Source organism: Pinus tabuliformis, chromosome 4_2 (assembly GCF_031772625.1).
Source record: "Pinus tabuliformis cultivar Carrire ecotype Pingquan chromosome 4_2, CPIR1, whole genome shotgun sequence".
NCBI lineage: Eukaryota > Viridiplantae > Streptophyta > Pinopsida > Pinales > Pinaceae > Pinus > Pinus tabuliformis.
The window spans coordinates 78,704,073-78,722,453 of NC_142304.1; positions in this window are offsets into that span (position 1 = coordinate 78,704,073).

Below are 18,381 nucleotides of genomic sequence, written 5' to 3' on the forward strand. Positions count from 1 at the left end.
GACCATTGCATACATCAGACTACCGACTGCACTTGCATATGGAACACATGACATGTCCTCTTCCTCTTCTTGTGTCTTGGGACACTATTCAATAGATAAATTTACACCTACATGAATAGGACCCTTCACTGGTTTACTATCCTGCATATTAAAACTTAGTAGTATTGTCTCAACGTACTTCCTCTTGTTTAACCAGAGATTCCTATTTTCCTGATCTCGCTTAATTTCCATGTCCAAAATATAGTTTGCAGCACCAAGATCTTTCATGTCAAATTTGGAGGACAATTGGGTCTTCAAATCCTAGATACTTTCTTTGTCATTTCCAACCAGCAACATATCATCCACATACAAGACCAGATAAATAACACGGTCACCAATTAATTTGAAATATAAACATTAATCTGCTTTGCTTCTCGTGAATCCAATTCCTTGCGTAAATGTATCAAATTTTTGATACCACATCCTTGGTGACTATTTTAACCCATACAAAGACTTTTTTTACTTGCATACCAGTTCTTTCTTACCCTTCCCCGCAAAGCCTTCAGGTTGCTTCATGTAGATCTCTTCTTCTAGATCCCCATGAAGAAATGATGTCTTCATATCCATCTGTTCTACCTCAAAATCAAAAGCAATAGCAACAGATAAAAGTAAACTAATAGAAGCTACCTTGAAAATAGGAGAAAAAATATCACCAAAATCAATTCCCGACACTTGTGAATATCCTTTTGCTACCAATTGAGCATTGTATTTCTCCACCTTTTCTTATGCATTAATTTTCTTCTTTAACACCCATTTGTTGCCAATGGGTTTCCTTCCAACCAACAACTCCACCATATCCCAAGCCTCTTTTTTGTGCAAACATGCCATTTCATCAACCATGGCGTCTTTCCAGAGTTTTCCATCCTTTGAATCTATTGCTTCCTTCACAGTTCTGGGATCATCATCAATAAGAGCTAAAGAAAAATTTGAACAGAAATTAGATGGACTATAACTTTTTAGCTACCTTCTTTCTCAAACTGATTTTCTCACAACCGGAGTTTGTGGCTCTTCATCTTCTGATTCCTCTTATGATGTAGAGTCTGATTCTTCCTCCTTTAGCTCAAACTCTATCTTCTCAAGTTCCTTTGGTAGGACTTCACGTTTAATAACATTTTTCACCTCTCTAAACACCACATCTCAGTTGTACACAACCTTCCTTGTTACTAGGTTCCAAATCTTATAACCTTTTAAACCATCCTTATACCCAATAAAGATGCACTTTTCAGATTTACTATCCAACTTTGCTCTTTTCTCCTTTGGAACATGTACATATGCATCACATCCAAATACCCTCATATGTGAAAGATAATTTTTCTTACCTGTCCATACTTCTTGTGGAGTCTTATCTTCCAACACTTATGAAGGAGATTTGTTGACCAGGTATCATGCAGTCTCCACCGCCTCTACCCAAAATTCATGTCCCAACCCAGCACCACTGAGCATGTTTCTTGCTCTTTCCATCAACGTCTTGTTCATTCTTTCTGCAACTCCATTTTTCTCAGGCACATATGGAGTATCTTTTTGTCGTGTTATATCACACTTCTTACATAACTCTTCAAATTCCTTCTTGTAAAACTCTCCACCATTATCTATCCTCAACACCTTTATCTTCTTCTATGTCTAGTTTTCCACCAGAGACTTAAATTCTTTAAACTTGTCAAAGACTTCATATTTATTCTTGAGGAAATATATCCATGTATTCCTTGAGAAGTCATTTATAAATGATACATAGTACATAGACTTACCCAGTGATGTAACCGACACAGGTCCAAACACATCACTGTGCACAAGTTCTAATATCTGTTTCACCCTCTTACCACCAAAGGGGAAACTCACCTAATTCTTCTTCCCATATACACAATTTTCACAGAAATCAAAATGTAGAGAGCTATTAGGCATACCTTATACCATACCTTTACCATGAAGTATTCAAATGCCCTTCTCTCCAATATGTCCAAGCCTTTGATGCCATAGCATGGTCTTTTCTCCAGAGACCACTAGATTTTCTACTCCAATTTCAGGAACCATAGAACTGTCGCACCCATCATTAACAATGATACCTTACAGCTTGTACAAAGTTCCAATCCAAACTCCCTGCATCAATATGAGTGCTCCCCAAACAATCTTGTAGGTATCTTTCTCGAACATTGTTTTTACACCTGCACCATCTAACTTGCTTACAAAAATCAGATTTCTGGCTAATGTAGGAATATACAGAACATCTGGAAGTATTCTAATCCTTCCACCTTACAAATTCAACTTAACTCTTCCATGACCAACAATTCTAGCCTTCTTGTCATACTCTAAGAAGACATCACCACCATCATATTTCCCATTCTTGCAGAAAACTCTCTATGGGGGGTGAAATGAAAGGGTGTACCTGAGTCAATCAACCATGCCTCATGATCTACATGTGTACTTGAAGAAGAAGCCAAGTACACATCCCCACCTTCATCTGAGGTGGTTTTTGCCTCTGCAGAGGGAGCATCATCAAATCCCTTTCCTTTCTTATGAGCTTTAGATTTACAGTCCCTTTTGTAGTGCCCTTCATTTCCGCATTTCCAACACACCTTTACAAGTTTTCCTGGAGATTTAGATATCCATCTAGATTTGGATCTCCCACTCGAGGACTTACTTTTGTTTCTATTCTGGGACTGTCCTCATACATAAAATGAATCACCATTCTGGCTCTCCATATTTTTCCGTCTCATCTCCTCCGTTAGCAAGGATGAGACTATTTCATCAAATTGCAAGGAAACTACATTGCTACCTATTGCAACAACCAGACTATCCCATGAATCTGGTAGAGAAAACAACAAATGGATGCACTTATCTTCATCTAAAATTTTAATATCAACAAATAATAACTGGCTTACCACAATATTAAATGCGTTCAGATGCACTGTCATTGAGTCTCCATATTTCATCCTCATGTTATACAACTTTTTCTGTAGGAACAGTTTATTCACTAGAGACTTAGATTGGTACAAAGTCCCTAACTTTTCCCACAAAGCCTTCATCGTAGCTTCCCCCGATACATTCAGCAATAATTAATCTGAGACACATAATCGTATTGTGGTTTTTTCCTTTTGATCCAACTTCTTCCATTATTCATCGGACACTGTCATTGGTTTAGTACCTGGATTTACTACGACCCACTGATATTTATCCACCAACATATCCTCCATCTTGAGTTTCCACAACTCAAAACTCTGACCATTAAATTTCTCAAACTCTATCTTTCCACTACTTGTCATATTCTTTCACCACAAGAATTGATCATGCAGATCTCCCACTGAACAGGGTCTACCACAGACCCAGGAAAAACCCCTCAGTAGAAAAGGTGTCCCCTTGAAGCCAAAACAACTCTGGTACCAAATGTAGGTTTTAACCCCTTACAGAAATCACCTGCATACGAATTCTAAAAATAGAAAATAAAAAATAGCAAGAGAATAACACATAAAACAAATATACATAGAGATTTTCCCCTGGATCCCAAAATCGGGACTACCAATTTTTTTTTTCATTATGTTACTTTCAATGTTACAATACATATATACATGTCGAAGCATCCATAAACTCCAAGCCATTAACCATGGATTAGAACATAACTGTATTTCCCTTGACCGAATCTACAAAATACCATGGACCAAAAATCATCGCGCCCAAAAACATGTGTGAAATCCTTGCAAAAAACCATTAGTAGGTCTACCTACCTAATATAGGGTCCAAAAATAATTTCTCGGGGCATTTCCCCAGACCTCGTAGAGGGAGGCCACCGCCCCCCTCAAACCCCCCGACAAGGGTGGTTTCCTCCCCCCTTATGACCCCCCCGCTGCACCTGATGCAACAAAGGGGGGGCTGCCCACCCCCCCTCTAACCCAACAAGGAGATTGTGTTGACCTTGATGACCTGAGAGCTTGATTGCATAATATTATGCTACAATTGATTGGTGATGCTTGGAAACATTACATATATGATGATGATGTTGGAGAGATTGATGTTACAATGTCATTTCTGACATTACTTCTTGATGATGAGGATGTTCATGATGCTATCATTATGACATTTATGTTGCTTCTATCAGATGTTTATATTTTAGATTCCTATATGGTGCATGGTGGTTGCAGATGACTATCATGATCATGCTACCTCATTATTGAGATCCTTGTTTTTTATAATAAGTTTCATATATGTCTCTTGATGTAAAGGTCATGTAAAGATCCATGTTGTAAATCATTGTAAAATTTAGTCATGTATGGGCTATTGTGATCAAGTCATGCTATGTATGTAATCCATTATTTTTCATGGGAAATTGATCTAAATTTTGAGCCCAATATGTTGGGTGTATGATGTAATCATGGGAGCATGGAGTCATAGGTGCAAGGGAAGGTCATATTTGGTTGAGTCATAAACCCTTGTACTTTTATTGAAGGTTCAACATATGCTCAAGGGAGCATGTTCAATATGCAGCTTTCCTTTAGCAGATCAAACCTACAGGGATAAAAACTACAAGGGAAATTCTTCATTCAAACTAGACCTACCATTTTCCCCTTGATGTCAAAGGGGGAGAGAAGCTTGGTGTTTGAAGAGAAGTCCTAGTGTTTTGCATCTGTATTTGCAGGTGTTTACAAGTGGTGTCCAAACACCAAATTAGTTGCCATCAAGTCCAAAGGGGTAGATTGTCGGCATTATGACTAATGTGTTGTCCTTGATGGAAAACTTGCTGATAAAGATGTACTTGATGTCAACATTGATGACTGTGGAACTAATACAGATTGGTATCGATGCTACAGATGATTTGGACAGAGAAATGACAATTCAGTTATAAATGAATGACAAAAGTGAAGTTTTGAGTAAGTATACATGGTTCCTGTGAAGAAAGGTCACATACATACATAGGTCTTGTGAGTAAAATTCATGTACAGAATATGAACCATGGAATTATGGAAACCAGGGGTCATTACCATGGTATTGACCCATATTAATTGGAGTGGAAATGGTCATTTGATATCGTCAACAAATAATAATGATATTACCAAATTATTTACCTAAGGTATTAGCTAAGGAAAAAGCTATATAAGGAGATGAAGATCAAGGTGTTAAGTGTGCAAGTGAATGAGTTATACATATGTGATTTGATCTAAAACAAGTGTTCACCAAGGAGAAAGGAGATGGTTCAAATATAATAGATATGAAAGCATAGTAAAGAATAATTAATGCACTTTCTTGATTTGATTATGCTTTTAGCTAACAATTATATATTTATGGTAGTAATGATGATATAATTTGAATATGTGACAGTGAAGGTTGCGACATGTGAGTTTTGGTTACAATGAAGGTATTTTTCAATGGTTCAATATATGTACTTTGGTTTGCTTTTGAATAATTGCATACCTAAGTGGATCTGTTTCTGAGCAGTCGTGAATATATTCAGTAATGTATTTCTCAGTATGTTGAGATATGTACATGGGTGTTCCACAATATAAGCATGTGTATTTGGTAGTCTGGTTAATAAAACAATAGCATATATATTCTAAGGTATAGATGGTTTGCAGTGCTACCTAATGAAAATTCTTCATGATTTCTATTGTATTTTTTGTTGTCTGTCAATGATTTCTTCATAATCATGATCTGTATATCACATTGTTGTTTGGGTTGATTTAGTTGTGTATTGAAATGCCGATAAATTATAATGCTGCAAAAGTGTGATTGGGTATGGTTCATGATCTATGATTGGTCCAGTATTTGATCTAGTGGGTGCTTCAGTGTGACAATGATTTAGTTAATTGATTCTATGATTTAAGAACTGTACAAGAGTGTTATGCAGTGTAAGCACATATATACGTTGGTTCTCTTAAGAACAATCACATATATATTCCGAATTTATGGTTGAGTTCTGTATTCAGTAGTTTGATGCTTCAAAGATTCTGTTAATTTACAGAGATTCAATGATTTAGATTTGTACTTCAATTTGGATATTTGGTTTTATTGTTGGTGTGGGTCTAGTATGAAAATTTGATGAAAGGTGGCCTATAAGTTATTTGATAATTTTTTGATAAGTTGATCCAGTTTGACAATTGTTCCACAAGGAGTTAAGGATTGCATCCTTCAGAAAGGGGGTAGGAACCCCCTTCTAGTAGGAGCCAGTAAATATATTCAAGGGGTTGTAGCTCCCTTCCAATAGGTGTTAGAGAATGAGTGGAGGTTGTAGCTTCCTACAAGAGGATTCTTGTGTGTTGGTAAGAGTACGCATCAGTAAAAAAATGTAAGGAATATTTTCTTTATATAATAAGAAAGAATACAAAGAAAACGATAATGGTGGTTTTCTCCCACATTGGGTTTCCACCTAAAATCCTGGTGTCCTATGTGTGTTTCTTATGTGTTGTGATTTATATTTTCTTTACTGCATTATGGATGGTGAATGAATTAATAAGTCATTGGTTAGGTTAACTCACTGATGAAAGATATGCCAAATTAAGATAATTGGATATATGTTGTTTGCATTCACAAGATTCATGTACATACGTTGGTTTCATGAAGAAAAATAGTGTACAAAATTTAGAATATGAAATGAAAAGTTAAAAGTATTGATTCACCCCCCTCCCCCTTAATATTTTTCCTAAAAAAAACTACAGAATAAAAAAAAGCTACGCGTTGTAAACCTTACCGAGAATCCACACACTTGTGATAAATATTGAAGAAAAACTCCTTATGGTGATAAAATTGACTTAGCCTACAGTGAATAATGATGATGAGTATGAATAACGTGTTGGAAAATTTATAAAATAACTCACATGCAAAGCAAGTTGATGCATTCTCGCCACTTTTTATTTGACGAGTGAGTTAGTTACATTAAGTGGAGAGGGAACCTATTTTCTAGGAGTGCGCTCATCTTTCAAAGAAGGAAGTTTGCATGCATGAGAAACAAGAGGGAGCACTTTCCGAGAACAAGGAGGGAGAAGTCTCTATCAAAAAGGAGTGTGTTTCCTTTGTGGATAACAAGTATGCTCGACTAATTGATGGAAGTGTGTTTCACTAAGTGTTTGAGGTGCAATCTTTCAAGAGGGAAAATTTTACTCTATTAGTGCTTGCGTGACTGCTAACTTTAGAAAGTGTGCTTTTCCTTGAAGAAAATATTGTGCTTTCATGATTTTGTGCGATATGCATGTCAAGTGAAGGAAGTTAATCACTAGGTAAAAGAAATCTACTACTTTTCCTATCTTTAGAAAGAAAACACAGGCGCTTCCAAAGATAAGACGATAGCACTTAGAAAATTTGGCCTAGCAAAAAAAGTGAGACTTAGGAATGTTGCAAGGATGATTGACACTTAGGAAAAACATGAACAAATAAAAAGATGACACAAGATAGCTTGAAATGACAGTTGATGTAGGCTCCAAAATTGACTAAGGAAAAAAATTTGGAGGGTCGTTGTCGTAGCAACAACACTTGGTGACACACTATAAGAAATCCAACTTCTTTGTTTAGGTCTTACCTTTACACATGCAGTCTCAGTCCTTCAGGAAGTATTGATTCACTTGGTTGATTTCCTCACCTTCCCCATTCAACCCGAGTATAGATATAGTTTCCTCTATTCCCTTACTCGATCAAACACTCCACAAAGCTCACCAGACCACAATTATTTCAATCCAGGAGAGGGTAATGTATCATTTTCAAGTTAAAGATAATCATAGTTTTAGTTTTCATCTTTGGTGTTGCTTTGTTGCAAACAGGCCTGGACAATACCTCTACGAATTCACTACAACAACACATTAGAGATTTTTTTAGGTCTAAAATGGGCTTCCTAAGTAATATTATAAAATAAAAGTGGAAATAATAAAATAAGATTATATTACATCATCAAAGTTTAGAGGGAAAAAAGAAAAAACTATTTTTTCAACTCATATTTTCAACTTATCTCCTTACAAGTTTACTCAAATTTCAAGCGGGAGCACTCGTTGGATGAAAAATTTAAATCCTCATCCAAGGAGTAACTATTCGGAAGAATACTGAGAGGGGGGGTGAATCAGTATTTTAAACTCACTTTAATTTTTCATTCCATATTATGATTTTTATACACTACTGTCATTCATGAAACATATGTACGCGACTGTGGTAAATTCAAAACACATATATCCAGATAACTAATTTTATATGTTTCATCAGATGTTCATTAGTACTTAATTATTTCATTATTCATTAATTAAATAGTAATCATTATTAGTAAGATCATAATAAACCATAATACATAAGAAACATAACAACACATGAGAACACTAGGATTTTTAGGTGGAAACCCAATGTGGGAGAAAACCATTGTTGTTGTCATCTATGTCTTCTTCTTTTATTAGTAATAAAACCTCATTACATCATGTACTGGCACAAACTCTTACTAGCATGAAGACATCCACGTGCAGAAGGATAAAACCTCCACTCATTCTATAGAACCCACTAGAAGGGAGCTACAACCCCCTTATCTTGTTTATCGGCTCCTACTGGAAGGGAGATCCTACCCCCCTGAAAAAATTTACCAGTTACCATTTGAAGGAAGCTCTGACCACTAAAGGGTCCAACACTCAACACCTCTTTTGTACCACATTTCATAATATTTCATACTGGATCCACCTACCTCAAAACATCAAACCTGTAGGCCACCTTTCATCGTATTTTCAAACTAGACCCACATCCAACATTATGCTCAATATCAAAATGAATATATAATCTGAACTTTAATCATAGAACCAACTAAATCACTATATCATTAGCAAACCAATCACTAAATTGGATCCCAATCAAACTTTGTAACTAAATCAAACTAATCCATAACATCATAACTAGACCATACGAATGCATAACCATTCATAAATATATCAATCCATACACTAATAACCATCACAAGGACAAAGTATTGTCACTGCAAACCCTGGTAAAATTTACTTTAGAATGTATACGCTATTGTTCTGAAGCATACCTCCATATATATGTGCTTCCTCTATATCACACATGTGTACAAATATCAAATATTTGACTATTGCATCATGAATTACTGCAACACCAAAATTAACCACTGAGCCATACATAGATCATTGAACCAATCACAAATAACCAAATTGTAGCATCATTACCAATCAATATTCCATTCCACATTTAACCCAATCAACATTGTTAGACACAGATCATCAATATAGAGACATCATGATACACAACAACAAATAGAGAAAAACTCATCAAATGTCATCATCAAGCCATAGTGCAAAACCCTAGAACATATACGCAACATCCATGAATCATATCATCGTATGTACATGAATACCATGCATAACACCCATGTACACATTCAAACATGCCAAAGTCCATATATCAGAATATATATACGCGACCCTACAGAGACATATCTGTGTGTGTATGTGACCATCCAAAGACAAACCTGCATACAAATCTAAAAAAATCTGTTGCAAACACAACTTCACTCTCTGCAACCTTTACTCTCAAAACTAAAGAATTTTGAATAATTCATTTAGATTACAACATCATTATAACCACAGATCTATCGTTTTTAGTTACTTAGAAATTTTCAATAAGTAAATCAATCAAGCATATGTGTCATCATACTTCAGATCTTTCAGATCTGAGTCTTCTCCTTGCTCCCTGGTGCACACATGTTTCAGATTAGATCACACATGAATAGCTCATAAATTTCACACTTGAAACCTTGATCTCCATCTCCTTATATAGTTTTAGCCTTAACAAATACCTTACGTAAATCCCTTGGTGATGTCATTCGTCTTCTTTAGCAAGATCAAATAATCATTTCTGCTCCAATTGTTATGCTACAACACCATTGTAATGACCCCTGGTATCCAAATTACCGTGGTTTGGATTTTGTACATGACTTTCACTTACATGGCCTGCGTATGTATGCGACCCTTCTTCATAATATTCGCATATACTTTCTCAAACCTCACCTTTATGATCCATCTATCTATGAACTGTCATTTATCTATTTATAACATTTGTACCAAACAACATGAGATCATTTTATCACAATGTTGACATATTTATCAGTCTATTTTCCATCAAGGACAACAAATTATCCATAATGCCAACAGTAACCATGTTGCATACTTTCGATGGACCTTACTACACAAAAAATGAGAAATACATGAGAAAATGTGATTGCAACCATGATTTTCCATGTATTTCTCATTTTTCATGTAGAAGGGTCCATCAAAAGTATGTAACATGGGTAATCCTTGGATGAGGAATTAAACTTTTCATCCAATGATAGCCCCCACTTGAAATTTGAGTAAAATTGTAGGGGATAAGTTGAAAATATGAGTTGAAAAAGTAGTTTTTTTATTTTTTTATTTTTTATCTTTTTACTTTTTTACTCCAAAAATGTTGAATCATCGACCATGGTTGACATAATCATCTTTAATCCTATTGTTTCTTATAAATTTGATTTTGGTTATAAATTTTTGTTTTGAGGCCCATTTTTAACCTCAAAATTTCTCTAATGCAAGCATCGCTTGATTGCCAATGAGTCTGGTCAGTATGCGAGTGAAGTTACTTGCTTCACCTCTCTAGGCAGTAATCATTTCTCTTCTTTCATCCTTTATTTATTTTGTAATTTTCAAATGTGCTTAGGAACTTATTATTTTCCCTAGGGTGGAAGAGGAATCCTAACTTATTGAGAGAAGAAGAGGTTGTTCTTCAGAGACAATTATGTATACCTCTGATATTGATTTTCTCGTTTTTAGTTTCCCCCTTTTATTTTCACTACTTTATCGGATTAGTGAGAGAACACCATTTAATTAAAAAACTGGGGCTAGGAGTGAATATCTTGAATGGAGGTAGCAATCATGGTTCTGCTTATGGTTTTCCAATCCAATATTGTATTTTCCATCAAGACATCATCAACTATGAAAGATAAATGCCTAATCAAAGAAGAGAAGTAATATATTAGCTAAGGGTTGCACATCACCACAATTTGCATTTCCCAAATTTTAGCCACATCATCTCAAAGCTTAAAAAAATAAAATTATATGCATGATTATTGAAAACAAAGCATGAATAAGGTAAACAAGATAAGAAAATCATGAGAATAAAATGAAAATAAAACAATACAATGCATCTAAATGCAACCTAACCTAAACTAAAAGGTAGAGCATTGGAACTAAGTAAAATGAAATTTCCAATGCAGCAATAGAAGCTGCTCCTGACCCTAAGTCGATAGATATCATCAAATGAAAGAAATAAAACATAATGTGCAGTGAGAAAGATAGACAACCAAGACATCTGCATGCAAACACAAAGGTATGAAGTGCAGGAAAAGCGTTGTGGGGTAAATGATTGCTCTATCTGATGGTGGTAAAATGGATGAAGACAAGAGACACCACAAAAAAACCTCTTTGACTCATATCCATACAAATTTTTGTAGAATATATGAAGGTACTTGTTACGAGCCATTGAACTCCTCAAGTATGATTATTCTAACCAATTTTCAATAGGGTCGTAAAAACAACCAACTTGAAAACCTTGCAAAGAAAAATTCATTTATATATATATATATATATATATATATATATATATATATATATATATATATATATATAGATACATATATAGATACATATATCGTATGCAAGATCAAAATCAGACTTTGAATCACATACATATTGGAAATCTTCAGTGCTAGTGGGTGAGTCAAACTTGATGATGGACGAGGGGAAAGGGGCTTCAAATCAGAAGGTTTGATCATCATTCAATATTCTCTTTGTTTCCAAGTTAAAAATCAAATATTTGCATGAATAAAGGTATGTCAATTAGATTTTATGCATCTAATCATAGATTTTATCTTGATGGGTAAAGATTTCAACATGAAGATATCGAACATCCATAAAGAATGAATCCACATCCCATGAAAGAATGCTAAGAATGGAATTTTACCAAAAAAAATTGATCTGGCCAAATTCACAAGTTTCATTGGGGTATCAAGGGCTTGACATAACCATCAGTGTAGATTGAAGTGCCTCAACTTCCTGACAAGACTCAAAACTTTCAAACCATGGAGATTCAAACTTTGAACACACAGTCAGTTCTATATCCAAATGATTTCCATCATTTGAATTAACAAAAGAGACCAAATCAAATTTGTCTAATTCATGGAATGGTTGATTTTTGTCAAACATATTAACAAGCTTTTCACATAAATCATTGATAGCTAGCATATGATTTTCTTGAAAACCAGCATTCCCTTGTGTCAGGTTAATTGATTCGCTACCAATATTTGGACACAAGGTATGATGAGTGGGGGTATATACACATGAAATAAATCCCTAAATGATCAGATCTGAATCCAATTTAAAGCTATGAAAATATAAGTCCTCTTATGAAAACAAATATTCATTCATAATACTTGAACAATCATCATCATGCAATTCAATAGATACAGGGTGACCAGTATAATGTTTGTCTAGGAGTTAAACTTTATTAAAGGATTCAAGATTGGGAGATTGATTAACAAGACTAAGAAAATTGATATATAGAATAAGGAGAATCATCATCTTGAGAAATATAAGAGAGGAAAAGTAAATTCTCATCAGTGGGTCCATCAGCATTAGGAATAATTGTTAAATCAGATTCATGGATTTGATTCTTAGATTTCCTAATTTGAATAAGGATAACACAAGGTAGAAGAAAAGGATGGGGACAAGGAATAAAAGGAGTTACATATTCATCCTCCAAAGGTTGAGATTCATCTTGGAAAGGACCATTCAGCAGAACTGATTGAAAATTCTTCCTTGAAATCCTAACTAAAAACTGAAATTTCTCGTCCAAATATTCCCAATCCACATCTTCATTAGGGAAATCATAACAAATTTGAAGAAATTGATTGGAAAATTTTTCCTAAGATTCATTTGATTCCATCCTAAGTTAATCACTTCTATTACAAACATCTTTATAGTCATAATTTTCAAATACACAATGCAGCTCATTAACCAGTTGTTTTAAAGAATGGATAGAAGCAACAGGTAAATAATAACACCATTTCTTGGCACAACCATCCAAAGTGAGGATGAAAAACCGAGCACAAATATCTTTAGAATAAAATTCACTTGAAAAATAGAATTGAACAAATTTAACCACATAATCAACGATGCTTGTTGGACCCTTTCCATCAAACTTTAAATGTGACATGTTATGTAAGAATTACACGGGGATTGAAAGATCCAAAGCCTTTGAAAAACACCTCAGGATTATGATTTGGGATGTATACATTTCGTATAATATATTCAAATAAACTTTATGGGCTCATCTAATCATCTTACCTTCCTTCTAGTGCCAGGATTTTGATGGTGTTGGATGCTTCCATCATACAAGGGGTCTCCCCGATGTGAAATCCCAATTATACCTCACACTTTTTTGTGTAAGAGCCCCATCTCGATATAAGGTTCATCCACTGTTGTAAGTGATTTTAAAGAAATTCCTTGGATGTAAAACATACACAAGCTATCATACACATAAATTTGGGGTATCAACTATGTAAGTTTTGTGCGACACCAAGCGTAAGGTGTAAAAGGAGCTTCCACGCAAGAGTGATAAGGGACGAGCCTCCAATAGAAAAGTATAATTGAGAGGATGTGTTGATTAACCTACAAATTAGTTCACAAGATAACAATGATCATATAAACACATACACCTATTCAACAAGATTCATAGCTAAAGCAACGAAATAGTTCATTATATTTAGTATGCATAACACAATATATACCACAAACACCTAAATAATAGTCTTACAATATTTACGATACATGCATGAAAGGGTGTGGCTCCAAGAGCTCCTAATAATTAATCAAAAATCCAAGTACATTGTTACATTGATGAAACATTATCTCCAATAGTGAAAATGAACCTACAACTTTCTTCTCCAAAAGAATGATCTTCTCCCTTATACACCATTAGAGAATCCAAGGAAAAATATATAAAATTCCAATCCCTTTGCTTGAATTATGAGGGCTTATTTATAACAAATGTTAATGACATTTAATATTCCTCATTACTCTTTTACTTCCACAACCTATGGAATTATATGTGACTCTTCACATTCCACATGTGTCCCATGGACTTCTTTTACATTTGGACTTATTATTCATAAAATACAAATTACATCAAAATGGTGGCTATATAGGACAAAACTCTCATGCAGAAATGGACAAATCAGTAGCTTGGACATGGAGTTCATTTGTGATGTAGGAGTTCCATGCTATGAACTATTCTACGATAACTTTAAATATGACTGGTAGTTATGCAATATATCATAGCTTTACCTCCAATGCATATGATAATATGGGCTTAGAGCTTGACACTATTCTATTCCACAACCATATTAATTTCATGTTGATTTTACTTGGCCCAATTTCATACTGTAGAATAGCATTTTTGGTAATCTCCAAAACTTCTTGATCTATTGCTTGCTTGGTTTTTTAAATAAACTCCTTTATCTCCCACATGATGACATCCTTGCCTCTTACTTCTCCAAGTGAACCCACAAAATGCAATTTATGTTTTTGTGCCAGGGACTCTAAACCACTATGCAGTCAAACATAAGAAACTATGGTGGATGTATTTCTGAGTATGATGTATTAACTATGTTCTGTCCGCCTCAACAACCAATCTATCCTTCTTGACTAGATTTTCAGGAACATTAGGATATTTGACTCCCTGGTGTTACATCAAATCCATGACCCTGGTTGTAACCTTTAGAATCTTCGGGATCTCTTTATATTTCTTTTGAATTTGGACCAGGGGTGCCACCACCTCATGCAATATAATCATCTCATTGTATAGCTACTTGATGGTGTCTTCCATCTTCTTTAACTATTCATATATAGTTGACCGTATCTCTCGTTTGCTGATACTAATAGAAGAAAACCTTTGATTCTTTATGGAAAGGTGATCAACCTATTGTTTTGTGGCAGCTAGCTATTTTTCAATCATTCATTCTCACGCAAAATACGTTATGTATTTTCCTATTTTTTTCACAAAATCCACATTCGCTACCATGATTGCTTGAAGATTTAGCCTGGTATTAGATGCTACCACCTTTTCTATAGATATGGAGACTGGATCAAGAGGATAATTGCGAAAGTACCTTCTCCTTTCTTGTAAAATCCTTTTCTTTAGCTAATCAAAGGGAAAATTGGATACATCCATAACCCTGTCATCAGGTGGAGGAAAAATTCCCATTTCGTTGAATGGGAGATGGCCACCAACAAGAGGAGGTTATAACTAAGTGTTAGGTTCATCTGCAACTGATTCAATGGCATCCTCCTCCTCCAACTCTGCTTCCATTTCATGGGCCGTTTTTTCTTCTTCCATTATTAGTTCAACTTCTTCATTATGTTTTCTCTTCATTTCTTCTTCCTGTAACTTCTTTTGTTTTTCCTTTTCCTCCATTCTTTTCCTTTCCTCTTATGATTTATGTTTTTTCCTACGAAAGTCATCTATCTTCCTCTTTTATTCTTCTTCTTTTTACTTTTCTACTTTTGACCTTATATTCTCCTCCTCCTTATATTTCTTCTGCTACTCTACCTCAATTGCACCTTTTCACATTGGATCAACTTTGAACTTTATACTGCTCTCTACCACTGGATCATGTTTTAGCCTCTTTATAGGTGATATATGGTCCACATGGGCAGTGAATTCCTATCAAACATACTCCATATATACATTTCGTACCTTTAAAACCTGGGATGGTCCTGCCTCATCTCCTAGCCAATTCTTTCTTAGTGCATTGTACCAATTCTTGATTTTTTCATCTTTTGGAATGGTTATAGGTCCATACAGCTAGTTTTATTATATTTTGTCACAATGTTGTTCGTAAATATTTCTAGGATCATATCTATGAAAACTCATCATTCCAAAGTGAAGATGCATGAGTTCTTCAATTTTAGGACCGACTGTCTTAAGTCTCTTAAGCTCATAAAGTCCAATCCGTAAAGGAAAAGAGGGCCAAGAAGCCTTCTTCCTCCTCTGGATCTATGCATACAATCCATTTTTCAACTGATAGGCTACCTCCTACATGACCACCTTATTGTTCACATACCTAAGCATAAGGTGAGGGGTTGTCTAACACCTTAAACATATGATGTATGTGCCCTGCAATGAAGCAAACCAATCTACAATATCATAAAGCACTTCCTTCACCTGATATATCATGTAGGGAGGTTCTATCTCAAATATCATATTGTAGAAAAATGCAAAGAAATTCTAGACCAACTTATCATAAACTCCTTGAAAACTAACTTATGATAATAGTTTGCAGTGGAAGTAGACATGTAACTTCTCTTGAGGGGTCTAATACCATTTCATCCTGGTGAACTCATAATGAGAATAGATACTATCTAGTAGATAAGAATACATGTAGAATTATGGTGCTTTTTGTCTTGTAATGTTGACTTGGTCTTCTATATGTGAAGTTGCATTTCATGGGAGAGGATATCAACCCAATTGAAAAATTTACCTCTTGAGACAAACATGTTGAGAAAGTAAATCCAATTCTCCTCAAAATATTTTTCATTCTTCCATCCATTTAGTCTGCAACACATTTCCATGAGATACTGATAAAAATTTCTCAAATATTTGGTTTGGTAAAATACACTTGGTCTCTGGAGGAATCTTGCAGGCTCTAGGCACCAGGATTTGATAACTTCCTTAGTATTTATATTTTCCTAGGTTGTGTTAAACTCTGTGTTTTCATACTCCCTTGGTCTTACCACCTTGTAATAAGAACAAATTTCATGTGGATGGTAAGTAGCAGTCTCATTCCCACTTTCACTACTAGGGACCAAATTCTTGCTATACATGTGTAACAGGATCCATTTGATAGCTTCCGCACAAGGCATTAATGGGAATATACATGTAACATTATGTATCCTAGAACTCTTGATATTTATGTACACTTCCCTGTCTTCCAACTCTTCTAGGAATTGATTTTTCATGAAATCATATTTGGTGTCCTTCCATGTGAATTTCAAAGCTTTATCAATGAATCATTGTGTGTTTGAAAGGATAGGGACAATTGGCTTAGTAATTTCCGCTGCCTCCTCATTACTAGCTTCTAAAATTTCTTTCGATGTAGCTTGACAGCTGGCAGGAGGCATTGTCTTAGTATATTAGGAGAGAGTGATGTATTTTTTATCTATGGAACTTGTAAGTGGAAATTCACTCATGGAAAACAATAATTAGTTTCAAGAAATCCCATAACTATCAAATGACAAAAGACAATGATTAAGTCCTTATTGAGGCACAATACTATGTTGTGTTCTCTTAAAGAGAGAGAGGGAGGTTTCTTGAGTGCAGGGCACAACAACAGTGGAAAAGGAGGGACACATTAATTCTCAAGAGTGTGTAGTGCACCAGATAGAGCCAGTGAGGGCGCAGGGAACACTAACAGTGGACATGGACGCCCAACTATTGCTTGAAATTTCATTGTGCGCTTTGGGAAGGGGACACTTTCTTGTTGAGCGTAATTTTGATTAACATAGGGTCCTTGTTTTTTGGAAGTGCACTCTCATCAAAATCAAGCTCAAAAATGTTATGTGAGGGTTAGAATCATTTCAAGAACACATTAACAATGAAAGAAAAGAGTTTGAAGTGTTTATATGTTCTATTGCAATCATGACCAAATGGTGAAAGGTCATGGAATGTGAAGAGTCACCAGAAAAGCCACTTGCAATGGAAAGATGACACTTGTAGGAGGAAGTATGGATGAAAATGACAATTGGTATGCAAAAACAGATTGAAATTCTACTAAGGAAAACAAAATTTCCATTAAAAAAAACAAAATATACATGTTGAAAAACTTATCGATAATCTACGCACTTGTGATCAAGATTGAAGAAAAACTCCTTGTGGTGAGAAAATATGCTCAGCCCAGAGTGAATAGTGATGATGAGAATGAATAATGATATGGGAAAATTATAAAAGAATTCACATGCAAAGAAAGTTAATCCATGCTTTCCACTTCTCAACTGGTGAGTGAGTTAGTTACATTAAGGGGATAAGACCCCTATTTTCTAGGAGTACATTAATCATACATAAAAACAAGGGTGCGGGCATGAGAAACAAGAGGGTGAAATTTTTTAGAACAAGGAGGGCACAATTGTTGAGAAAAAAGAGGGCATAGTCTCTACTAACAAGGATTTCACTGCCTTTGTGGACAAGAAGTGTGCTCAACTGAGTGATTGAAGTACACTCCACTAAGAGTTTGAAGGGTTCTCTTACTCAAGAGGGTGCAATTTCCTCCATCAGTGCTTGTCTGACTGCTAACTTTAGAAA